This window comes from Bacillus rossius, chromosome 13 (genome assembly GCF_032445375.1).
Source record: "Bacillus rossius redtenbacheri isolate Brsri chromosome 13, Brsri_v3, whole genome shotgun sequence".
NCBI classification, from domain to species: Eukaryota; Metazoa; Arthropoda; class Insecta; order Phasmatodea; family Bacillidae; genus Bacillus; species Bacillus rossius.
The window spans coordinates 11,025,538-11,051,922 of record NC_086340.1 but is presented as its reverse complement, the minus strand read 5'-3'; the positions used below and the strand labels follow the sequence as shown (position 1 = coordinate 11,051,922).

General features: G+C 35.0%; 1 protein-coding gene across 4 annotated transcripts in view; it reads right to left on the bottom strand.

The window, feature by feature from the left end:
- LOC134538240 (tyrosine-protein phosphatase Lar) overlaps positions 1–26,385 on the bottom strand; it is a 1,248,834-nt gene that overhangs the window by 743,866 nt on the left and 478,583 nt on the right. For 2 of the 4 annotated variants that reach the window (XM_063379388.1, XM_063379389.1), the window contains exon 1: positions 4,473–4,686. The exons of 1 other annotated variant lie outside the window; for it this stretch is intronic. The gene's annotated coding sequence lies outside the window, so the exon portion shown is untranslated. Of the gene's footprint in view, positions 1–4,472; positions 4,694–26,385 lie in introns of those variants that run through there. One more of the 4 variants, XM_063379386.1, reaches the window with a different exon arrangement.

Genomic DNA, 26,385 nt, shown 5'->3' with positions numbered 1-26,385 from the left:
TTTATTGTTGTATGAACTAAAAATTAAAAAAATAATCTTTGAATTTAAGTAATTTGTTCAACTTCAACTCTGTATAACATAATTTTTTTAATCAGCCTAAAATAAGAATCAAGTAATAAACCAAACAATTCATTTTAATAAAAAAAGCACGACTCTTTCATTTTCATACTGATTCTGTCCTAAAGAATAGCTATTAATAGTGTAAAATTTAAGACAACCTATAGAAAGAACTCCAGTTACATTTTACACCATACCCAGCCTCTTGCATAGGAAACACTCCAAATCGAAAGACAATTTATTTTTGAAATTTCCAAAATTTTGTGGCTTTGCCCCACCACCCCTTCCCCTCTTCAAGAGGGGCAGTTGACTTCGGTAAAACTTCCCACCATTTTCCAACCTCATGGATACATAAAAAGCATGGTTATTGCCCATAGCTCGAAAGTAGTGGTTTTTTTGTACCTCTAATGGTCACAGTCATGAATGTTTTTGTTTTTTCATAGGTTCTTATTATTCTTTCAATTTAAGTAATATGTGATACTCCTCTTAATGCACCACAAAATCAATTTTCAAAATCCTAAAAATTTTGGGGCCAAATGACCCTTCCCCCCCCCCCCCCTTTCCCGAGGGAATCCAATGGTGCATGAAGACCTTGGGAGCACATCAAAATCAGTATGCTTCAATTTTTCTGACTTTCCAAAAATCGAGGGCAAATGACCTACCCTCAATGAAAAAGGAGGGGGGAGCTACATTCGAACCACGGGCACATTTTATTTACACCATGCCCCGGCCTCATGGATAGGAAACACTCCAAATCGAAAGAGAATATATTTTTGAAATTTTCAAAATTTTTGGTGTTGACCTCTTGAGGGGGAGGGGGCATTCAACCCATGAGAAAATTTCCCACCATGCCCCAGTATCATGGAATGGATACACAAAAAAAGCTTAAAAAGTTGTGGTTTATTGCCCATAGCTCGAAAGTAGTGGCTTTTTGCCCCTATGACATTTCATAGTCCTGAAATTATTGTATTGTCATCCTGATCACATATACTTCCCCAGTTTCAAATTGATACGACATTTGAAGTAGGTTACGAACTTCCAAGATTTGATTACATAGTTGGTTACAAGTGAAGCTAACAAAGACGTAACTGTTATTGTTATTTTTCAAGCAGTGAGAATTTAAGTTATGCATGACTCTACACCTCAAGGAATTTCTAGCTATGCCCTTGCTCATAAAATTCACAAGTAGGACCTTCTGGGACTGTGACTGCTGACGTATCACACTCGCGTGGCTAGGCTTCTGAGTTCGACCATGATCCACCGGTAAGGCTTCAGTTTACGAGCATCGAGTTTGTACACAATGTGGTCCAAAGCCCGCTATTATGTAGGTCCATGATGCCCAAATGCACTCTTTTTGGAGGCTGATTCTTTTTTTAAACTATTCAGACGGCCAGAAATATGAAATATTGCAATAATTAATGAAAAATATCAATATTTTATTATTATGTACAATAATTAAAAAATACCAATAAATACAAAAAAAATTAAGAATAGTTCTAAGTATTTATATGAGGATATTGTGGCTTGTCTGGTGTCAAGCTATTCTAAATATCTTTATAAAAACAACGGGCTCGTTCACTAGGTAAAGCATTCATATTATACGAGCCATACGAAATGAATTTGCAGGCCGACATTTGGCAATCTAGGCATAATGCAGTGAAATAAAATTTAATCATTATCTCTTATAATTTTAACTGTAATTTTTATGATCAAACATCATAATTTGGCCTAAGCTATGTACTTGCACCTGTGTTATTAAATATTGGTAAAAGTTGGGGAAAAAAATTTGCCATCAATATGGTATACCTAGAACTATTGATACTCTAATTAATGGAGATTCTGAATTCAAAAGAAAAAGAAAATGTTTCTTTTTTTCTTTAAAGTTTCCTAGGCCTAATTTATGTGGATTTTTTTTTCAAAAGTTTAAAAATTCCTACCCTGCACCTAATTATTAAATACTGTAACTAAACATTTCCATATTATGCTGATCTAATTTTTGTTTAGCAATCCTCAATAACCATACTCATTAATAATTAAAAATATGACTAAACATTGTAGCCTATATACATTGGGTAAATAAAATTTATTTGCATGACTTTTGGTCTGGTAAATACGACAATTTTAAATGTAAAATACATACTGATATAACTTGGCAAGTTATTTTTAATGATGGCTTATTTAAGCCAGTTTAATAATGGTACAGCACTGATCACATTTTTTTTAAACATAGCAGAGTTGCATCAAAAAATTGCTTAAGCAGTCAAAGAAATTAATTCTCGCAGGTAGGGAAGACTCGTGAAAAGGTCCTTTCAAAGGCAATGTAAAGCATGCATTAAGGATGATGGCAAACAGTTTTAACATTTAATTTAATTATATAAACTTATATCAATAAATACTTAGTTTCACTTTTGTTTTACTATCTGCCTCGTTCTAACTCACGTTCAATGGCCTTACTGTATGTCTGGAAAATACTAATTGAATTTGAGTTTTGAATAGTATGTACCTATTCATTGTGCTATCTTTAACAGTATAGAATTTATTTTGAAATTTGGTCATAATTTTTGTATAAAGTGGACAGAGCTATACAATTTATGAACCTTGCATAAATAAGCCATTCTTAAAAATAACTTGCCAAGTTAGAACATATTTTTTTTCTTATAGGTAGTTTAAAACATCAAATTTCCCTGATTAAAAATGTTTGTACCTAGGTAATCTCTTCTACTTAAAGAATTTGTTTTTAAAAGTAGGTACATACTGCATGTTAGATTTTATTTTAAATTGTAATAATAGTAGCATTGCAGGATTGCATAGCATAGCAGGATTGCATTGTAAAAAATATACTAGTAGGCTATAGTACCTAACTAACTTTGTATGGACAAAGTATCTAATCATTTGGTAGAGGGTGAGAATTTTAAAACTTTTCAAAAATTCCTAAAATTTGAAAGCTACAACATTTTTTTGAAGTTACACTTCTTTAAGTGCATTATGAAAAAAGATAAGAAATTTTTATAAGATAAAAAAATGGCTACATACAAACAAAAGGTTACATACAAATAAAAATATATGCTTTTCAATCTTATACTTTAATGATTGATATTTAATACTGGCTCTATCATTAAAAACATTTATTTATTGTCAATATTAGTGATGTAAACTTTTTCAAGTGTATTTATAAAAATAAGGTTATGTTTCTGTGTGTATAATATATTTCCATTATAAATTTCACATTATTTAAATTTATCTTGATTAATTTGCTACATTAAATAATTAATTTTACACACATGATTATATTAATATTGAATACTGAGTATTTATTGATTAATTAATTTTATTGAATTTATATTTTAGCAACCATATTTATAAAAACACTCCAGTCCTTTTTTAATATTTCTATTAGGTAACTATTTGCATGCAAAATTAAAGTTAGTTTTTTATCACTTCAAGTACATATAACTTCCAACGTGCATTTATAAGTGCAAGCACCTATTTCTTTTTAATACAGAATAATAATTAATTTGCTTATTTACTATTCTTGGTTTGATGTTGAGTTCTGGGTCATCATATAGGGTAGGTAAGCATTAGCTTAGCAGTAATTCACTCTGGTTCACCTAAGAATACTAAGTTATCAGTGGTCACTTATGAGATATGCTTAAAGGTTTAATTTAGCGAGGGACCCCAAAGATATTTATGTGAAGTCTAAACTGTAAAATGTTCTGTCATTAAATAATGAAGTGGTGTTTTGTGATTAACCCTACCGAAAGGTTAGGAGTGTTCCCATTAGACTCAGCCAATAAAGTCAAGTTAGTAAATCACCATAAAATATCTTAATTTGAATCACTATGGGCGTATGTACCAAGAAAAACACACTTAAAAGATTATGGCTCATTTGGTTATTTTAATGGAACGTTGTTCTTTTTAAAGTAAAGAACTGAGCCTATAGACCCTAATAATCTTCACTCATGTTTAGGCTCTGTATTGTTTAGACTTGCACACAAATGTTCATTTATCAGTCTATCGTATTTAAGTGGTGATCAAAACTCCCTAAATAACCGTTAGCTCACACAAGTTCATTACATGAGTTAAGATATGCAGTCGTTTGTTGTACAGTGGGGAATTATTGTGAACATTGTCTCTCTTACGTTTCAAAATTTTGTTTGTAAAATGGAAGATTTACGCTGTTTACATTCAGAGAAATAAATATGCACAATACAGCCAACCTACAATGATTAAAACTTAAGATTGGTTACAAAATCCAAGCCATAAGGCATGCATTCCATTTCGTTTTCCCAATAAAAAAAAGTCGGCACGCCATCAAGTTAGTTGAAGAGAAAAAAAATGCGCATGCACATGTTGTGACCATGTGTTGTTCATTGGCAACGGATTTGACTGCGGTTACAAGCCCAGCATTCACTTACCAGCAGCGCCCTCACGTTCGACTTTCCTACCTTCACGAACGTTACGAAGCATTTACATGGTATTGTAAGTCCGTGTAGTAAAGGCACCTGTCGAAACACATTTCACAAGAGCATTGAATACTAAAAAAAATCGGCTAAAACATAATATCACAGTGTTTTCTAATATCAACAAACACAGACGACCACACACACTCCTCACGCAAAACGGCGCGCACTCTCCTGCCATCTAGCGGGGAAAGTAGAAAGTGTTGGCGCCGAGACAGTGTCGCCACGTATCGCCCTATGGCTGAACTAAAGGTTATCTTCACCCCTTTACCTACCTAGAGTGCAGGTATGTGATCTATTTGCGATGAGTAGGTGCACGATAATCACAACTTTTTAATCTTAGAATACGTCACCTGTTTTGTGAATATTTTTATTTTAATATCACAGCCCAATTATAAATTATATTTGTTATGAACAATTTTTAATTGTATTTACATAGACTACGTGCGACATGTTCCCAGGAAATCGGCAAGTGTTGCAAACCGCGAAATTTTCAAATGATAGATGTATTCTCGTGAATCGTCTAAGGCCAACGACATAGAAGCCCTGAAGGATGTTTTTCACAAATGATAAATTACCCATCCGACTTGGAATCGAACCCGAAACCTTGAGTCATCTATCAGAAATCGAAGCCATTGACCCAAACTGTAGCACTGCGTTGGAAATTATTTTTTTATATTTAAGGATTTAAAAATTAAAATCTAGTTCTGTTTTTTAATATTTATATTAAATTCTTTATAATTGAAGTACCTTCTGAAACAATTATTAACACTTTTCCTTGCTTTCGTTAAAACAAATAAAAATATTACCAATAGAGAACCTATTGTGGTTTAGAGTTGCATTTGACATTCCTAATATGCTTCATTTATAAGTTCAAAGAAAGTCACACACAATACACATATTATATCTTCCATAAAAGTGTAATTGCTAATTCAAAATTGTGTATTTCATATTTTTGTGATTTTCGAAAGTAAAACCAAGCAAAACGGATTTATGAAATATTTCATCATTTTTTTTCTTTTTACAAAAATTATGTCACTTGAGTATTTTTTTCAACAAAATCTGGCAATTCAAATGTAACTGTATACAACGTGAAAATAAGGCACCTATCTCATTTATGTCGTCATCTGGTAGAACTTTATTTTATTAAGTAAATCTGGAAAAAAAGACTACCTATTGTAGTCGTTACCATGGCGCGACTTACGGATAATTCTTAGATAGTTTTTCGTTTCAATGTCCAGACTATCAAGACCATCTTCAACTGTCGTACTTTTGCACTTATCATTTCCAAACTGATACATAAAATAAAGAAATGGAAAAATTTTCTGTGGAGTTCGTTAATGAGCTGAATCCAACCTAAAAAGGGGAAGGTTTATATATATATATATATATATATCGCCGCCACTCCCTTAATATGACGAATATCGGCATCCCTATGAAGTTGGAGTAATACCAAAAACTTTCGTCATAATACATTTTTTTGATACTACCAAACCACAACAGCAAAGTGTAGAAAAACCAGGGGTTGGAGGACAAAAAATTTCATATTTCTCTTACTAGGCACACCATAAAATATGTTCAAATTGTTTGGAAGCCTTATAAATATTATCTAAAAACATTCGACTGAAAATGTTTTTTGATGAGACTAATCATTGATGCAAATGGTTGAAAAAACAGAGGTTTAAAAACAAAACATATCCACAATTTTCGTACTATCTACCTACACTATCAAATAGCTTCATGTTATTTTGTAAAACTTCAAAAACATTACCTACAACTTTCGTCTAAAATAATGTTTTAACCGACCCGCCATTACTGCAGGAGGTAGAAAAAAAACAGGAGTTGCATGACAAATAAAATAACTCCTTTAGTAGGACCACTATCAGATAGTTGGAATTGTTTGTAAACCAAATGAATAAAATCTCTAACTTTAGTCTGAAACAATTTTTGATACAATAATTACGGCATAGTGTTGAACAAACGGAGGTTTGTGTGTGTGTGTGTGTGTGTGTGTATACTTATATATATCACAACTTTTATACCATGTATACTATCTAATTAGTTCTTTTTTATTTTGAACATTAATGCCATTTTATCTCAAACAAACACAATTTTGGACAGCAATAAAGCCTTAACGAGTACTTCAGTGTGTGCAGTTGTGCTATTTGCATACCGTTTGCATACTATCGCGAATGTAGCTAAGCTCTAGAAACATCAACGATATGTACTGTTTATACATCCACGATTATCAAGCAAATTGAGTGGGTGGAAAAGCAGCCTTGAACTTGAAGAACGCATATGTACCTACATCTGCTTCACGTTGATGATTGGACTACAGTGATCTTGACTATCCAATCACGTGTAACCTACAAAATGATGTTGCCTTGTCATCGACAAATGAGCATTTATTATGCTGTGTAGGCAATCTGAGTCTAGCCTGGAGTGAAATGAATCTGCGAAATTACCGTGCCTAGAGCTATAGATAGATGAAAAATGTTCGATAGACTGACACAATGTATAAATATTTACCACGATTAGTTTTTATTATTCTGTAGTTGGTACTTTCACGTTTCTTGGCCAATACAATAAGTGGCTACTCTATTATTGAACGTCCATGATTTGCTATAACAGTAAGAAAAAGCTGGGATAAATAACTTGATTCGAAACGTTTTCGCAAAATACAGATGACTAGTCTCCACGGTAAATAAATTAGCATACATTAGTATTAGTTGCATAATCTTTCCCCAACCTCCAACAGCAATCGTCAATGGAAAAATTAAGTCTGTGGTGAAAGGTAAGTCTAGGTGATAGATTGTCTTTTTTTATTATTAAATTGAATTAGTTGTATGATCCTTTATTCGTTACTATGAATCAGATGAATATTTTATTTCACTTTTATTAAAACAGTGTGTACTTGTGAATTTAATTGACAATAGTTATAAGATAAGTAGGGACTGGAAAATTTTGCTGTTTCCATGAACTCTAGGATAGAATCCACAATCCTTTAATTTCTCGGGAAAATTCCAACTGCTCATTGGTAGAGACCTGCATTTTCGCGGTTTCGATGGCCTTCAGGATAGACTGCACATATTCCCCTGTACACTTGGGCAAATAATGCAAGTTCATTGGCTGCCGACTTGTAAGTCGTCTCGGCTGGTTTGTCTGTGATTCGATCCTTCTTTGGTTGAGGGTTTATAACTGGTTGAGATTCGTCCAGATAAACAGTAAGCCAATAGCAAGATTATCTAAGAGGTATATGTGTTTGAATTCTAGCCTATCACCAAATGAATCCGCGAATTTTGCTGGTCTCTACTCATTGGATAATGATTTGTGAGACCTGTTGACTAGAATGATTATTATTCAATATTTTCCGTATTGAAGGTTTCTCACTGCTAAAAATATTTCCTATTAATTGTTATACAATCACTGAAGCGGCATAAAAAAATACTTGTTTGAATTCTAACCTATCTTAAAATTGATCCGTGCAATTTTCGGTTTCTATTTATAAGTAGACAACTAAGAATTTAAACGGTGCTTTGCAATGAGACACAAAGTGCATAAAATTTGGTACTTAGTCACTTTTTACTGTGCGTAATTACAAACTACATACTGTACCGATAGATTCAATATCACATTTCTCTGATCAAAAATTCTTAACTGAAGTGAACCAAATCCCCCCCCCCCCCCCCCCTTTTTTTCTCTTTTTTTTTTTGCTGCGTGAAATATATTGAAATTTAATATTCATGCATATTTTATGAGGAAGATGCAACTTATAAGTTTATGGTACTATTTGAAACAGAACATTCTTTTAAGCATTTTCGTTCAGTTTTTCTTTAACGTTATGTGTTCATTTTCATTGTGGTGTTATGTATGACCAAATTTTATGATTTTATTTTTGGATCCATTTATTTTTTTCTTTAACAGATTTTGGTGCTATTTTTTATATTTATATATTTATATAGTATGGTTATTATAAAGACACGGTATTATTAAAAATATGCTACCAAAAGTTTTAATACGTATTAATTGTGACTTTGATACATCACACATTAACATTATACATTTTGCAATAAGAAATTATAGAACAATAAAAATTAATCGGAAAGAATTTGAGAGATTGAAAAAAGCATTGTCACCAGTAATGCAAAAAATAAATAATCATATGAGATTAAACATCAAAGATTTTGTTTCATGCTATTTGAGTGTTGTTCGATAAATTTAGTATATTAAAACGTAACCTTTTTTTTTAATTCGAGAAATTTTTTATTTATATGCTGGTCAGGTTCACGATTTCAGTTGCCTGTTGGGGACATTATGGTCGCCCGGGCTAAAGCACCTCCCCCCCCCCCCTCCAACAACCAACCCCCCCCCCCTTCCTGGGGAGATATTTAAACCCCCCCCCCCTTTTCCCTTAAATTTTAACAGAGAAGAATAATGCCTCAACAATGCAACAGCCGTTGCCATGGACACGCAGGAAGCATCAACAATGTAACATCAGTTGCCATGGGGATTTTTGACTAATAACATGAATTTTTATCTTTTTAACGGCCCTGAAATTCTCCGTTAGGAGACGAATTAAAAAAAGAAAGTCATGAAACACTTGTAATTTTTATTTATTTTTAAGAGTATTACTACAAAAATTTCATCATCGCAGCTTTAAAAAAAAAATATATATATATTTCTTCATACAAACTTTACCACCCTTTTTCACCCCTTTTGGGATGTAATTTCAAAAAAAAAAAAAAAATCCCTCCGTACTGCATTCATAGGGCACACTCAAAGAATGTGTATTACAAATTTCAAATATCTAGGTCCACCGGTTTAGAGCTGTGCGTTGTCAGTCAGTGTTAACGAGTTGTTTTTTTTTTTTTACTAAGTAAACATGTTGCATTGACGTGGTTTCCGGTGCTTTCTCAGTCCCATCGCGATTCGCCACATATTTAAAAAAAAAGGGGAATCTCGGCCGTGGTGATGTAATGTCCGCAGTTGGCAGCGCCGGCGCTAGATCGATGCGCGTGTGTTTGTGGGACCGGAGGAAGAAAGAGCGAAGAGGGGTGAGCGGGGATGGAAGGGCGGACTCGTCCCAGGACGCACGACGCGCAGCCATTGTGGAACACCGCGCATCGAGAGAGAGAGAGAGAGAGAGAGAGAGAGAGAGAGAGAGAGAGAGAGAGAGAGAGAGAGAGAGAAAGAGAGAGGAAACACCAGCAGGCGATTGCAGAGATTTAACGGAACAGTTTTCTGTCGCCACAAAACAAGCGAAGAAAAGAAATCCAATAACAAAAACGAAATGTTGCGCGTACACAAAAAAAAAAACACACACACAGTTAGCTCCCACGGTTTTTAAACTGTATGAAAGGATTTATTTTTTTCAGAATAGCATATATATATATATATATATATATATATATATATATATATATATATATATATATATATATATAGTTCATGTAGGTATCAGGCTATGGAATTTGGTGTCTGGCTAGAAATTGGTAGCTGTATAAAGGCTTATGCCATATTTTTTTTAATAGCTTGAAAGAAACTCGTTAGGAAGGATCGTAAATAAATATTCCGTAATGAAGTGTTGAGAGGGAGGGGGAAAACGTTTTGCTATCCAGATGAGGATACTGTGTCGTTCTCATTTTGATTTCAATTGTTAACATGGCAAAGATTTCATACATCCCTCTCCTTTCCCTACTTACTAAATAACTATCAAACACCAGAGCAACAAATTCACTAAAACAGCCCAAACAAAATTTTCTGTGTTAATGTTTTTTTCTACGTCTGTAATTCATAACATCTATAGTTTATGCGGCTTAATCACTAAGTTGTGCATTGAACAAAAAAAAAAAATAATCAGCATCTTCTTTGGCCAATAGACTCTCGCATAGGTACAGAGTCACACAAGTTTTGAACACTTTCGTGCCAGTGATGGAGATATTTTAGTAGAAGGTGTATCAAGATGTATTGGACTTTTGACATTTTTCTCTCGTTCATGAACACTTCTTAATCATTTGCGCAATAAATTGTCAGGTGTGAGGTGTATGACCTATTTTGAGAGACATGATCATCGTTGTACACGTAGTTTTGTGGTTAACAAGCGAGCGTGGTAAAATTTTCATTTTGGTTTTTAGGATTTTGAAGTTTTTCCGATTTCAGTTGCTGTTTGCTGGATACAAATATGGCACATCACTAGGGTCACGTATTTTTCGCAAAAAAAAAAAAAAAAAAAAAAAGACCAACTGAGAGTTAAAATACAAATAGCATCTTAGAGACCTGCAAAATTCGCGGTTTCGATGGCCTTCAGGATAGACTGCACATACCCCTGTACACTCGGGCAAATAACACAAGTTCATTGGCTGCCGACTTGTAAGTCGTCTCAGCTGGTTTGTCTGTGATTCGATCCTTCTTTGGTTGAGGTGTTTATAACTGGTTGAGTTTCGTCCAGATGAACAGTAAGCCAATAGAAAAATTATCTAAGAGGTATGTGTGTTTAATTCTAGTCTATCACCGAATGAATCCGCGAATTTTGCAGGTCTCTAGCATCGTTTGTGTTTCGTGACTGCTCGATATTCGTCGAGTCATGAATAGGGACCGGAAAAATTCGCGGGTTCAATGACCTGTAGGATGAACTCCATAGTTCTACGTACACTCGGTCAAATGCCACCCACTCATTGGCTGCTGTCTTGTGAGACGTCCCAGCGTAGCAGCGTAGCAGCCTGTGATTCCATAAAGCTTTGGTTGGGTGTTTCTCATTGGTCCAGAATCATCCAGGTGAGTTGTGAACCAATAGCAGAGGCAGCACTGAGGTATAACGATTTGTATTTTAGCCTATCGCGAAATGAATTCGTGAACTTTTCCGGTCTCTAGTCATGAAAGGCCCGTCCAAATAAGGTAATAATAGCTTTCTTGAAAATGACGGCCAATCACAAGGAAGAAAAAGCGGGCGCGGTATGACATGTTGCAGTCTAATGAGCATTGATTATTTTTTTCGAGAGAGAAATTCTTGCCTCCACACATCAATGTTGGTCTATTTTCTCCCTTGTTCTTAAAAACGGATATGATTATGCAAAAAAAAAATTACTTGCTATAAACTCAAGGCTTTTGAAAGGGCGTATCAAAATACAGTGTAATTTATATATATAAATGGAACAGAAATATTCATGTTAAACTACAGATATTTGTAAATTTAAACATTTACATGAAAACAACTATATCACTACAAAAAGCGTTACAATATTTATGCTTCGTGTTACCCCAGTACCTCCAATATTTAGTTATTTGCAAACAGTTGTTTGAATAGCTTTCCAGTATTAGCTGCGCAAGTTAAGCATGGTAAAACAAAAGAAAACCAAAAGTAATATAAAAATGTTAACTTTTCTATGGCTTTAAAACCAAATAAATAAAATATTAATACAATAACTTCATGCTTGTAAGCACACACATATTTTAACTAAACACACTCTTTTAATATCTAACATTTATTTCAAAATAAATTTACCATCGACAGTGCAAGCTCTTACATATGTTTTTACTAGTCTATATTTCTATATAATTATAGTACAGCGGGACTGTAGGTTTGTTTGCAGGAAAGTTACTAAAAACTACTAGTTATACAAATTATATTTCACTGTTATGAAATTACATAATTCATGCTGAACGAACAACATAAGAACGCATAAATTTGTTCGCTACCGAGGTTAGATCGTACTGTACGTGTTAATGACACACAAAACTAAAGTAAACTCGTGGAATAACATCATGTCAGTGTTAAGAAGACTGCAAGTATCCGCTCTACCACTCTGGTTCTGGGGTAGAGCGCCTGCCTTGTGACTTGTAGGACCCGGGTTCGCGCCCCGGCTCCTCCAAGGCGGATTGCCCAGAGAGAATGGTGGCATTTTCTATGGTAGGAATACAATCCCTTGTAACAAGTCAGGCTACTAAAGAAACGGTGGGTGGAACAGAAAAAAACCTTCCAGGTGGCTTCCAAATGGGGAGCCCGTTTCTTTTTTTGGGCTCCCCATGCGGTGGCCATTCCGGGGGTTTCTCCGGGGGAACGGAGTTTTGCAAAAATATTATTATTTTTTTAGTTTTGTTCTGTTTTAGTTTTTAGTAACTGTATTATTATCATTCCACCATGTTATAAATAAAGCTCAAACCAAAATTTAAAACATTAATTTATTTTTTCTTTTGTACATAAAATATTTAAATTAAGTGTGTATCAGTCAGTGAGTGGTTGTATACCGATGTTGTGTGTGCAACCATTTATCGCTTTATATTTTCTTGAAGCATTTGTTTTGTAGTATTTTAGACGTTTTTGACGAAAAAATATTTATAGGCACATGAATTTTATTCCTAAAAATATTATTTTTTTATATATGTGCGTGTACCAGTATAAATCCAGATGTAAATAAAATATTCTATTTATTTCAACATGAGCAGGTCTTTGGTACTTTCCAACATAATTCTTATGATTTTAGGGCTCGTCAAGCAATTCGTGGTGTGTGTGTATATATATATATAATATATATATTATATATATGTTTTAATTATCTTACAAATATACGGTTTTCAGTCAAATTTGCAAATTTTATTTCATGGTATTAGGGTGTTCCGCAAAGTAATAGTTTATCTCAACTAATCTTTAATATTTAATAAATGATATTCCACTGTAGTCAGAATTGATTAAGAAAATATGCTGATATAAAAATTTATTATAATTGGGAAATATGTCTGTGAAACTATTCAGCAAGATATTTCAGCTGTCCGGATCTGATTTTCAAGTTAACAAACGTCTCTGAATTAAGATAGCATTTCATTCAAAAAAACTAATTTAATTAATCATAATTATCTAATAGTAAGTAATGACATTAGACGTGGTGTCCTCTTTTAAGGCCTTCGAGTTATATTGATGCCAAGCTTTTTTTTCACCATCATGTAGATAGTAGATAGTAGAATTAGCATTCCATGAAGATCTTTGGGTCTTATTTAAAACTTTCTCTGCATCAAATGCTTTTAATTAGAAAAGAATTGAAAGTATGCAAAAAAGTTCTTAAATAATTTTTAAAAATTTCAATCATTTAAAATATTTTTAATATGCTACATTCCTATATAGCCTATTTGCATTTTCTATTTATTAAACGTTCGATCAGTGATGCACTTTTTAATATATACATTTTATTACCATTTTTGTTGGTTCAGACATAATGACAAGGTTTGGATTATGAATTCCAACTTACAATTACAGCATTAGTGATACTTTAGTTTGAATTTTTTTGTATAGATAATAGTGTGATGAATTACTGATGTTAAATATCTGAGCATTGATGAGTTTTGTCGATTTCTGTTTACGGGTAGACTAAATCACTGCTGTTGTAACCATAGGCAAAATCTCACTCTCAATGAAGCAAACGTGTTAAAGCTGCTCGTTGAGATATTCCGAGTGTATATGGCCGTGTGACGTCACGCCCGGCTCATAGTTGTGGGGGTCTTGGGTTCGAGGTCAGCTGTCAGCATTTAGGAGTAGCTTTTCCTCCGATATCGAGGTTGCGTACCCATTCAGGAGATTGCTGGTGAAGTTGCTTAAAGATGCACCTTCAACGCGCACAAAGCTTGGAGATGTTCGCAATCCCCTTAAACGAATAAACAATTAGGAATGTAGAAATTTTTTAAAAGGCAGTAAAATAAATAATTCCATTCGTACGTGTGAACGTAAACATTTCTTGAAATAAGTGCTCACACTGAAGTTTGTAACGAACCAAAAAAAAAAGTGTTATTTCAGCCTTAAAGTTTTATCAAATGTTTTTAATTTTCCGACGATTACACCTAGTGTCAAATTTATTCTTAAATCTGTTTATTCAAAATTTTAAAGTTGTAAAATGTAATTTAAGACATAAAATTTGTTATACACGAAAATGAAAATTATAACATCCCATAGGTGCAGAACGTATTTATGTGTCTAGCAGAAGTGTTTTTAAAATTAAAAATAATAAATCTGAGAGAGATAGAATGGAAAACCCTTGCTGCTGTGGTTAAAATATACGGGAGTTTACTTGTTTGGATAAGGGTTCCCGAACATTTTGATCATTTTGCTTTTAGCATTTTTTTACTATATCAGCGTATCGAGTTTTTTCTTATAGATATAACCTTTGCTCTCACAGAATGTGATACCGTCGTTGCAAACTTTCGTTTATGTGATTGGGAAGCGAACAGCTTCTTCGTTGTTATAACAAGGGACAGAAAACAACGAACAAGTTTCTGGGCGAGTAAGTAAATACCAAATAATACGGAAGATTTTGCTACTAAAATGAAAAAGAAATATGTAACAATTTCCTACGTTTATCTCTTAGTTCTACTTATGTTTTAAACTTCTTTTGCCGCACGGAATTGCTTGCAGGAATTTAGAATACATATTAGATCAATATTTTTCGCTGTTGAACCATAAAAATTTAACTAAAATATTATTCTCGAACTAGAATAAAATATTTTTGTAAATTGTGGTGCAGTTTCCCACGTGTTGGACAGAAAATCACGATTTGTATTTTTACAGAAGATTCCTTTGGAAACAAGTTGTCAAAAAATATTTTGTAATACTACAATAAAGATACTGTAACTTTGTACAACAAACTACTTTGGTTATTTCTGTACATATAAAATACGTTTTTCATAATACTGAGTATTTATTAAGTAAATTGCAGCATAATTTTAAATTTATTTGATGTTTCAAACGAGCATATTCTTTTAAAACCATAGACAACATAAACAAATATTCAATACTTGGACTTTATTTTGTTGTATCACGCTTATTATGTGCATAGTTAATGCTGGGAAGCTATTTACAAATAACAATTAGAGGTACTGGGTCAACACAAAGCATAAATGCGCGGGTAAGAATACGAGCCCACTATTAATGCGAACACTATTTTGTAGTGATACAGTAGTTTTCATGTAAATGTACTAATATTCACAAATATCTGTAATTTTACATGAATATTTATGTTCCATTTACAAAAAATATATAAATATAAATAAATATATATTACATATATATATTACAGTGCACCACATGTTTCTAAAAATTTTAAACGTGTATAATCTATATAACAAATAGTGAAAAAAGGTTAAAGCTATGATGGCTAAAGAAAAATCTGGGGGATGTGTTTCATGTGCGTTGTTATATGTGTATTAATTTGTTGATTTAGTAACTCAAATAATATCTCATTATTATTTTCTTATATGTGCATTTATAGCATGGGTCATGCATTCGGTCTCTTTACAAACCTGTTGCTGTTTTGAACATGATTTATATTAATGTATAGCGTTAACATGAAATCAGCATGTATGTATACTAAGTTCACTGTATAACTGTAATCAAACTAAAAATTAAAAAAAAAGTGTTTGGAGCTTTCGGTTGGTAAGTCAAAGTTTGCTAGTTCGATTCCCAGAGGGATGAAAATTTTTTTTGAGTGTAACATGTTAGCTCGCGGTACATTTGGTAGGATTAAACTCGTGAATGGGACGGAAGTTACGTGGAACGGAAATGTGTAATCACGGTGCTGCCAACTTCAGCGGATGGCGCGAACAGAAGTTCACAAAACTAAAAGGAAAACTTCATATTTTTTTACTGTTTAGTGAGTTTTAACAAGATGGGCAGTGTTTCAATCAATTTCCTTGTCGAAAATCAGGTCCAAAGCCTGGGTTTTCCGTTTTATCGATAGTCGACGAAGCTGATCCGGCAGCGAATTTCAGCGGCGGGTGCGAGAATTACGAGTGATTCGCGTCCAGAAATGTAGCTGAAAGCACAATTTGCGTATATTTATCACTCCCGGCAGTACTACTTTAAAGCGCATTCTACGTTGAATTTTGTGCCCGAGGTTTAGACGTTACACGTGTGTACCTTTTCCTCCTGTAACCACCACTGGACATGACTAGAGACCCGGAAATTTCGCAGATTCGTCTGGCTTCAGAGTAGAATTTAAGGTAGTAGGTGTGTTCAACCCATGTTTGCTTTCCCATTGGTTGATTTCTTAGCGAGAGCATGTTTATCCTAGTTAATTGGCACTACCCGATTAGCTTACTTCTCTCCTAGCGGGGCATCGTTGGCTCACGGTTGTAGAGGGGCGTGTCCAAGTAACTGCGGCCCAATCATGAACACAGTGCGAGACTGCGAAGGTTTGCATTCTAGCTTGCGACTAAATGATTGCGCGAAATTTCCGTGTCTCTAGACATGACACGTGCCCTTCTCTGCCCTCACCCCCTCTTCTCCACCCCTCCCTTACTACTTACAAAGGACTAGAGGATCGACTGCACGTATCGCCTGTCCGCGGACGTCCATTGCCTCGAGTATCTTGATCCCCCCCGCCGGCAGTGCAGGTACCTACACTTGTGCCGGGAGAACTCGAGTTGTTCCGGCCGGCTGTTGTTTGTTTGTTGCGGCCGCGAGTTTCGCTACCCATTTAGATGCTAATTCTCTGCGGCGGGCCGGCCAGCTGCCGAGCCAGCCAGCGGCTCTCGCTCGCCTATCCCACCTCCCCTCCCCTCATTCCACAATTACAAAACCTTCCCCCGTACTCCCGCGGCTGCGTTCCGTTTTAAAATCTATGCGCACCGTGCGCACCATGCGCACTAAGTGCACCGTGTGCATCGTGCGCACTAAGCGCACTAAGAGCATCGTGCACACCATGCGCACAATGCGCACCAAGTGCATCGTGCGCACCATGAACTCCATGTGCACCATGCGTACCGTGCGCACCAGGCGCACCGTGCGCACCAGGCGCACCGTGTTCACCAGGCGCACCGTGTGCACCATGTGCATCGTGTGCACTGCGCTCAGGGTATAGGAGCTTTCGCAAGGCTAGGGTTTGTAAACCGCATAAGGAACGCAAGGAACTCAACACGCAACCAAACGCAAGAACATAGCGGTAGCTTGTAAAGCACGAAAGTCGCAAGACCATCCCCAACCCTACAGTTTGAGATCATAAAACAACAAAAAAAAAATTTCTTTCCTCCGTGATTATTTTGATGGTTTATGCCTATCATGAAACCATTTAAAATTGTCTATAATAAGAGACCGGAAATGATTCTGCGATAGGTGAGAATCCAAAAATATTTATTATAGCCACGGAAATTTCGTGGATTTATTTATTTTCGGGCTAAAATACACAATCATTTGTATATGTCCAATAGCTAATGCCCGTCATGCGTTAAAATGCCTCAATCCATTTTTTTTTTTTTTGTAATTTGTTTGAAATAGGTACACATATACGAAGAATCTCTCTATTTGCCTTTATAATTCTATATCTTTATATGTATATCTCTGTATCCATATATATCTCTCTGTAGCTTTATCTACATATATATCAATCTTTATCTCCCCTTATCACTCTATCTATTAAAATATATGTCCTTATATATCTCCTTAGCGTCCTTCTCTCTCTCTCTCTCTCTATATATATATATATATATCCTATATATACATATATATGTCAATCTATAGCAATGAAAAAGGGCAGTGTTGAGAGCATTGTGAAACCAATCATCAAAGAACTGCAAAGACCATCTTGCGACCAATTTTATCCGCGAAATTTTCGAGTGTATCACCAATCAAATTGAAGGTTAAAAACAATATTTACTAATTTATCCAATGATAAAACTTAAATTAATACGGTACCTAATAACATGGTTAATACCACTATATGTACGAAATGTTCAGCTGAATGGTGGTCTGTGTTTGTTTGTCGCAGTGCTTCCAGCGAGGAGTGGATGTCAGCAAGACGACAGAGTCGTACAGGAGTTTTAAAAACATGTTTTATTTTAGATTTGGTATACGATGACAAAGATTTTAAAGTAAACTATTATTTAAAATTTCGAGCATATAAATTTAAAGAAACATGTTTCACTAAAAATAAATAACACAATAGCGTAGATCCTGTTAAAAACAATACCTACTTGATAGGTACCGGAAAAATTAGCAGATTTATTTCGTGGTAGGATAAAATTGAAATACACATATCATGGACCTGAGTCTGCTGTTGAATCTTAGTTTATGCTGATTACTGGAGACCAATGAGAAACCCCCGACCAGAGAATATCAGAATCAAGAGACTAAACGGTGAGGGGGTATGATAGGTAACCAGCCAATGAACAGGTGACATTTGCCCGAGTATTCAGAGGACTGTGGAGTCTATAATAATTGAGGTCATAGAACCCGCGAATTTTTTTTTTTCAGTCTCTGCCTGTTGATACGTTTATACAAATTTTTACACTTCTAATTTGATTTAATTGCGTTTTTAAAGAGGGAACGTCTTTTCCGTTTCCAGCGTAACGAAATTATTGTTCTCAGTAATAGGTACTGAGTTCGGATTCTTACCCGGACATTAATTCTTTGTCTTGTCCCAGTACCTCCAATAGTTAAAGATATTTGTAAACTGTTCCCTGAATAGCTTCCCAGTGTTAAATGAGCACATCAATCAACATAATAAATCAAAATAAATTCCAAGTATTGAATATTCGATTGTGTTTCCATGGTTCATAAAAGTTATGCTTGAATAAAACATCAATTAAAATATAACATTATGCACCAATTTTCGTAAGAAATACCCAATATTATCTCGAAAAACCTATTTCATACATGCAAAAATTACCTTAGCCGAGTGTTCTACAAAGATACAATATATTTGTTGTAGTATTACAAACTATTTCTTGGCAACTGGTTTTGGAAGAAAGCTATTGTACAAGTACAGACTTTTTTTTTCTTTACAAAGGGCTTATATATAACTACACGCTCCATTTTTTACTATCACGGCCCATGTTCTTTTGCTCGAGAAGATTATCCCCGCGAGCATTCCACGAGCACAGTTTGTGCCGAAGATTAATGACTTCACCTGCAGAAACACCCGGTTATCTCAATTCCACGTGCATACAAAACCCTTCTTACTGGGTAACAAATCTTTGGTAGTTTTATACAGTCACGATTCCAGCTTTCATAATTGGGTAGTGTCTCGCAAGTTAAAACTCGTTTGGTAGTTAAAACATTTTTTTCAAATACAAAATTTTAAAGACATTCATAAAAAGATAGGTTTGTACTTTTATGATTGGACTGATATGATGAAACTTAAATTAAACATACTATAATTTTCAAGGTTTTTGAAAACCAATTTTTTGTGTGTTCTTTAAATTGACTGCCGCTTTTGTGTTTAAACAGTATCATAAAAATGTTTGTAGGTAAAATAATTTACCTAACAAGTTTAGCACGAAAATAAATTGTCAATCAAATACTATCGTTTTTTAAGTTCAAAAATGGTTTTTATTACTGTGTCATTTAAAGAAATATTACATAGCCTATTACCATACATTATTTTTAGTGAAAATATGTAAGAAACTAAACCCAAATAATCTTGAGGTACGTTCTCGCACGCCATTTTGATTTTTTTTTCGTTGTTTTGTCTTTACTTTTATTTAACGGCTATTTATAAAATTTTAACTTAATACCTCCATTGCATTTGTTGTTACTCCACAAATATTTTAGACAGTTATTACTACAATTAGGTGAATATATCTGTGGAAAATATTTGTGGCAAAACAACAAATGTAAATAAAGTATCGAGTTAAGATATTAGAAATAGCCCTAAAAAATGTATCAAGAAAATACAGAAATATCAAAATAGCGGGTGAGACTAAGCCATAATGATCATTACTAAAATGATCGGATAAGCTAAAATGCCTTTTTTTTCTGGTAGAACGTTAGACTACACAAAACTGTGCATTATCAAGTCTATGTCACGTGTTTACAGTGTAGTATTTTTGTGAATGGAACTGAAAGTACTGATATTTATAATTTGTACATTTACATGAAAACAACTGTATCACTACAAAAGTGTTCTCAGTAATACTGGGTTCGTATTCTTACCACAGCATTTATCTTTGTAGTTTACCAGTTCCCACACAAGTTAGTCATTTGTAAACTGTTCCCTGATTAGCTTTCCAAATTTAATCAAATTCATAAATAGTCGATTACATTTTCCTTAGTTTCAAAAAAAGATTACGCTTGAATAAAACATCAATTAAAATATAAAATAATGCACCAACAACACGAAGAGACAAGAAATAGTCAGAAAGGTTTTTAAAAAAACATATTTCATCTATGCAAAAATAACCATGTGTTGTAAAGATTTGCAGTAGTTTTCTTGCAATGTTACAAATTATTTCGTGCGTGCACCTGATTTCCAAAGGAATCTTTTATAAAGTACAAAAAAGTGTTTGCCGTGCATTTCACCTTCTCACCTGGTCGCATTTGAATCGGCATTTGAATCGGTCAGATGTTTTCCTAGGTGTTTGTCATTGGCTTCTAGTCCTTCAGGACGTATTATTACTAGAGACCTGTAAAATTCGCGGATTCATTTCGCGATAGGATAGAGTCCAAATACTTTTGACATTATTTTGCTTCAGTGATTGGGCCACAGTTTATCTGAAGGACTCTGGGCCAATGAAAAATCTTTAACAGAAGAATTAGCGAATCACGTTCATTCCAGTCAACAGGTGTTACGAGTCGGTAACCAATCAGCAGATGTAATTTGCATGAGTGCATAGAGGATCATGGAATCTATCCTTTAGGGATTTGAAATCGCGAATTTTACAGGTCTCTAATTATTACATAACCCGTGATCCAATGTTAATTATCATTCAAACGTACACACATCAAAATTCTAGACCAGTGCCAAATAAATAGGCTACTCAAGCCAAGATTATTTCTCGGTTTCAATTCACTCCAGGCTAAATTTAAACTCTAATATGCATAAACGAGCCTTTTTTTCATTTTCAGTGATCATTGGTCAATAACAAGATCACGTCCTTTAGCGGGTTGTACGTAATTGGGTAGCCGCTTCTCCTCCTTGTTTATAACGAGCTCAGATTCGTCAAGGGCGGGTCAGGAGAACTATACAGTCCAGTCATCAACGTCTGGCAGGGTTTACACGTGCTTCACTCTACTTTGCTACCCAGGCTAATTGAAACCGCTCAATTATCGTTGCTCCGACCATACTTCCGAAATTTGTATTAATTTAGTGTTTTGTATTTTGAAAGCTGTCCATTATCTCAGAGACCTTCAGGTAAGCTGTGGCACCAATCACTGAAGGTGATGCAAAAAAAAATTAAGTTAAACTTATTTGTATTCTAGTCCACCATGAAATGATTCAGCGAATTTTTTTCCGGTCTCTGCACCCGTGTGTGCTTTTAATTATTTATCAATTTATTTATTTATTTAAAACCCGCGGGAACGAGGGAAACGCTATTCACGTCAAACGGCAAAAGGACCGAGGGGTGTGTATATATGTATATAGATAGATAGATATAATTTAAGAACCTCCACGCTGAAGTCAAGCAGCCGAAGTTGCTGTGCGCCTTTTTTGGTACAAAAAAAAGGTGATGTTACGTAGGAACTTCAAGTGCTAGACCGAGGCCTGTATTCTTTCTGTTGAGCGCAAAAAGCTGTAGGTGTCGTCGGTTCCCCCCCCCCCCCCTCTTCCAAGAACGAGGCCACTGACGGGCCGGCAAGATGCGTCAGCGCGCTGGTATCTGGACCGCAAGGGGGCGAAAAATATTCAAACCCCTGACGAACCTCGTACCTACGTGAAGAGTGGCGGCAGGCGGCAGCAGGGTGTCCACAGTTAGTACTTTCCTACTAGATCTAGTACTTATATAAGTTTTTTTTTAGGTTTCTAGTACTTTTACGCTCAGATCTAGTAATTTTTTTTTCTTTAATATAATAATATTACAGTAACTCCGAAATGTTTTATTATTAAGCGTAATTATTTTTAAAAACTATGGAATGTATTTGTGTGTGTGGTGTGATGTATAAGTTAGAGCATTGCAATTTTATAATAACTTCCTAAATGGTTAAAACCATAACAAATTATAATTTAGTACTTTTTTTCTCGCCTAAGTTGGTAACGAAATATTTTTTTCCTTGTGTACACCCTGGGCAGCAGTAGTTAGAGACCTGCAAAATTCGCGGATTCAATGACCTCCAGGATAGACTCTACTACACTCTACACACTCGGGCAAATGCCAACTGTTCATTGGCCGCTCGTCTCGACTGAGTGTCTGTGATTTGACACTTCTATGAGTGAGGGTCTCTAATTGGCCCTCAGTCCTCCAGATTAACAGTGGACCAATGGTAGAAGCAGCGCTAAGGTATAATTATTTGAATTGTAGCATATCACGAAATGAATCCGCGAATTTTGCAGGTCTCTAGCAGTAGTACACCAGCGACGCACAGGAGGGAACCCGCCGGCCCGAACGGCAGGTGGCACGGGTAGGGACAACGGAGAAAAAGTGACGTGAAGCTGTACAACTGACGCAGTCATCTCAGCTGGGCCACAGGGGGAGGACCGCACGGGTGCGAAAATGCTGGACTCGCATCCAGGATTGCGGGTCGCGACGGGAGATAAAACACGCGGACGGGAGTGACTTAGCTTTCCGTCCAAACCCAAGACAGGACGCCATCCTTCAAAAAAAAACTTGGTTGTCCGTAAAGTCGGTTTACGGACGATAGTTTAACGTGACAACGTCATAACAAAACATTGATGAAATGATTGCATACTTTTATGAATAAAATTTAATCATTTTTATTGAATTATCACTATTTTGTATGGATAGAAAGAAGGAGTGAAACGAAATATACAAATTTAATTGATAAATTTACTTTTATTTGCACTCATTAATTCAAATATGTATATTACTTAAATGAACAGATTATTTTAACTATATCTTTTATACATGTTTGCTATTTAACTTCTTCCAATCTGTGTTATTCTGTTAAGGATAGGACGATGATAGGAAAAGTAGGAAACGAATGGGAGTGTTTCAAGTTTAATGTGCCTCGAAAAAGTCAAATCGATTGTTGTTCCAGTCGAGTGGAAGTGAGATAGATGGCGGCGCAAGCGTACAATGAGCGTAACGAGACACAGCGTAACGGGACAATGTGCGTAACGGGACACTTTTTCGTGCGTGCAGCCGGCGTTCATCGTTTTATTAGACGTTGTCACGTCAAAAGTAATTAAGAATCACGCGTGCAAAGAAATGTTCTTAAACAGGCACATCAGCACTCAGGTGGGGCTGGCTCTATGAGTGGCGTCCGTGCACGCTATTCGATTGCTTATTGATCAAGCACCGAAGGGCCCTTTCGTGAACAGAATAAGCATAAACACGAGGTAGACTATGAAACGGACGGGGAGTAATTATACGTGGTCGGTGTCCATTTAAATAGAAAAATTACTAGTGTTATAATTAGAGACCTGCAAAATTTACGGATTCATTCGGTGATAGGCTAGAATTAAAACATATATACCTCTTAGATAATTTTGCTATTGGCTTACTGTTCATTTGGACGAATCTCAACCAGTTATAAACCCTCAACCAAAGAAGGATCGAATCACAGACAAACCAGCTGAGACGACTTAGAAGTCGGCAGCCAATAAACTTGCGTTATTTTCCCGAGTGTACAAGGGTATGTGCAGTCTATCCTGAAGGCCATAGAAACCGCGAATTTTGCAGGTCTCTAGTCGTAACAACGGTTCTGTGAGCAGCGTCCATTTGAAGATGAAACCGAAAATATGCAGACTGGAATCAGTAATGTTTCCACTGGAATCATGTTGGGTGGGGAAAAGTTGTCCGTGAAACAGAAAGTTTTTTTTTTTTTTTTTTTTCCAAAATTAAAAGCGCGCGCTTCATGACGTGACGTGCCGGCTCCCCCGGTTGACGAATGACGAAGCTTCCTCCTGCGAGCAGCGGGCCAATTGCGAGCCGGCGTGATTCACGGCTCTTCTTCCATTCGTCACCCGCGGACCCTCGCTGCTGATGGATGGATCCTGCGAGCTGCGACATCGACTTGATGAGGAGGTGGCTTTAGTACTCAAGTAAGTTTTATGTACTGTTATAACTTTGTACTTGTACTTTATTTCAAATACTAATTTTTATTCAATTATATTTTTATTTATTCATGTAACAAATGTTACAATTTATACGTTTTTTCGTTCAAACATTAAATTGAATTTTAATAAATTGCTCTTTTTAACTTTCATCTTTATAAAACTAATGTAAGGTTTCTTGGGTAATACATATTTGATATATTTATTTCTCAGTTATTATACCTACATTTATAAATGTTTACATTTAATTGGAAGTGACTAGATGCACTCACATACTTGCTTGCTTTCGTGAGTGGTAAATTTCCTGGTTGATTAATTGAATATTGTTAACAAAGTGTAAAAATAAGGTAAATAATTTATTTTATTATTCTGCGTCGCTCCCCGGAAAAGAGCTTAGTTACTCACCACTCCTATAAACAGAAAAAAAAATTCTTCCGCACTTTCACAAAAGATTCCTTTCTAAAACCAGTTGCCAAGCAATAGTGTGTAGTAACTACAAGAGAGATATTGCCATTTTGTACAATACATGGCTATGCTTACTCTTTTTATTATATGAAGTACAATACCAAGCCTATAAATATATTTTTTAGTCATAAACGTGTAAAATACTACAAAACAAATGCTTCTGACTAAATTTAACCGTCAATAATACTTCAAGAAAATATATACCCATAAATGGTATACAACCAATCGCTTTTATGTACAAGAGCAAAAAATGTTTAATGTTTTAAATTTTGGTTTGAGCTTTATTTATAACATAGTCGAATGATAATGTTACAGTTACTAAAAACTAAAACGCTATAAAACTAAAAAAATATATATTTTTGCATAACTCCGTTCCCCCGGAGAAACCCCCGGAATGGCCACCGCATGGGGAGCCTAAGAAAAGAAACGGGCTCCCCATTTGGAAGCCACCTGGAAGGTTTTTTTCTGTTCCACCCAACGTTTCTTTGGTAGCCTGACTTGTTACAAGGGATTGTATTCCTACCAGAGAAAATGCCACCATTTAGTCTGGGCAATCCGCCTTGGAGGAGCCGGGGCGCGAACCCGGGTCCTACAAGTCACAAGGCAGGCGCTCTACCCCAGAACCAGAGTGGTAGAGCGGATACTTGCAGTCTTCTTAACACTGACATGATGTTATTCCACCAGTTTACTGTAGTTTCGTGTGTCATTAACACGTGCATTACGTGCAGTAACATCTAACCTCGGCAACGAACAAATTTATGTGTTCTTATGTTGTTCTTTCATCATGAATTATGTAATTTCATAACAGTGAAATATAAATTGTCTAACTAGTCTGGAAATTATTTAGTTGATTTCCTGCAAACAAACTTACAGTACCTCTGTACAATAAATTATATAGAAATATAGACTAGTAAAAACATATGTAGCCTAAGAGCTTGCACTGTCGATGGTAAAGTAATTTTGAAATAAATGTTAGATATTAAAATAGTGTGTTTATATAAATAATGTGTGTGTACTTACAAGCATGAAGTTATTGTTTAACATTTTATTTATTTGGTTTTAAAGCCACAGAAAAGTTAACCTTTTTATATCGCTTTTGGCTTTTTTTTTTGTTTTACCGTGCTTTACATGCGCAGCTAATACTGCAAAGCTATTCAAACAACTGTTTGCAAATAGGCATTTTCAAAATCTTAAATTAAGTACTAAATCAATGATAATGTTGGAGATGTTAAATTAAAAAATACATTTCATACTGACATCGCCGGTATTTAGGTAATGATAGTACTAACCTTCAATCGATGACTTTCTGAAGATTAATAATTTAGATGACACTAGTTTTGTGAGATTTGCTTACTTATTTAGAAATATTCACATTATTTGAATACAACTATATTTTATTATATATTTATCATTAAATGGTTGTGTATGTTTATTTTCGTACAAAAAATATCCTACAAAAAGATATTTCACTTTTCTTA